The sequence below is a fragment of the Physeter macrocephalus genome, chromosome 16 (genome assembly GCF_002837175.3).
Source record: "Physeter macrocephalus isolate SW-GA chromosome 16, ASM283717v5, whole genome shotgun sequence".
Lineage (NCBI taxonomy): Eukaryota > Metazoa > Chordata > Mammalia > Artiodactyla > Physeteridae > Physeter > Physeter macrocephalus.
The window spans coordinates 66,216,140-66,217,401 of record NC_041229.1 but is presented as its reverse complement, the minus strand read 5'-3'; positions in this window follow the sequence as shown (position 1 = coordinate 66,217,401).

Below are 1,262 nucleotides of genomic sequence, written 5' to 3'. Positions count from 1 at the left end.
TCTTGCTGTGATTTATGTCAGAGTATTCTTCCTATGTTTTCCTCTAAGAGTTTTATAGTGTCCAGTCTTACATTTAGGTCTCTAATCCATTTTGAGTTTGTTTTTGTGTATGGTGTTAGAGAGTATTCTAATTTCATTCTTTATTGTCTTGATTACTGTAGCTTTGTAGTATAATCTGAAGTCAGGGAGTCTGAGTCCTCCAGCTCCGTTTTTTTCCCTCAATTCTGCTTTGGCTATTCAGGGTCTTTAGTGAGTACAGGTCTTTTACCTCCTTATGTAGGTTTATTCCTAGGTATTTTATACTTTTTTTTTTTACAGTGGTACATGGTATTGTTTCCTTTCTTTCTCTTTCTGATCTTTTCTTCTTAGTGTATAGGAGTGCAAGAGATTTCTGTGCATTAATTTTGTATCCTGCAACTTTAACAAATTCATTGATTAGCTCTAGTAGTTTTCTGGTGATATCTTTAGGATTCTCTATGTATAGTATCATGTCATCTGCAAAGAGTGACAGTTTTACTTCTTCTTTTCCAATTTGTATTCCTTTTATTTCTTTTTCTTCTCTGATTGCCATGGCTGGGACTTCCAAAACTATCTTGAATAATAGTGGTGAGAGTGGACATCCTTGTCTTGTTACTGATCTTAGAGGAAATGCTTTCAGTTTTTCACCATTGAGAATGATGTTTGCTGTGGGTTTGTCATATATGGCATTTATGAGGTTCAGGTAGGTTCCCTCTGTGCCCACTGTCTGGAGCGTTTTTAGCATAAATGGGTGTTGAATGTTGTCAAAAGCTTTCTCTGCATCTATTGAGACGATCATATGGTTTTTATTCTTCAATTTGTTCATATGGTGTATCACATTGATTGATTTGTATATATTGAAGAATCCTTGCATCCCTGGGTTAAATCCCACTTGATCATGGTGTATGATCCTTTTAATGTGCCGTTGGATTCTGTTTGCTAGTATTTTGTTCAGGATTTTTGCATTTATATTCCTCAGTGATATTCGTCTGTAATTTTATTTGTTTGTAGTATCTTTGTCTGGTTTTGGTATCAGGTTGATGGTGGCCTCATAGAATGAGTCTGGGAGTGTTCCTTCCTCTGCTATATTTTGGAAGAGTTTGAGAAGGATGAGTGTTAGCTCTTCTCTAAATGTTTGATAGAATTCACCTCTGAAGCCATCTGGTCCTGGACTTTTGTTTGTTGGAAGATTTTTAATCACAGTTTCAATTTCATTCCTTGTGATTGGTCTGTTCATATTTTCT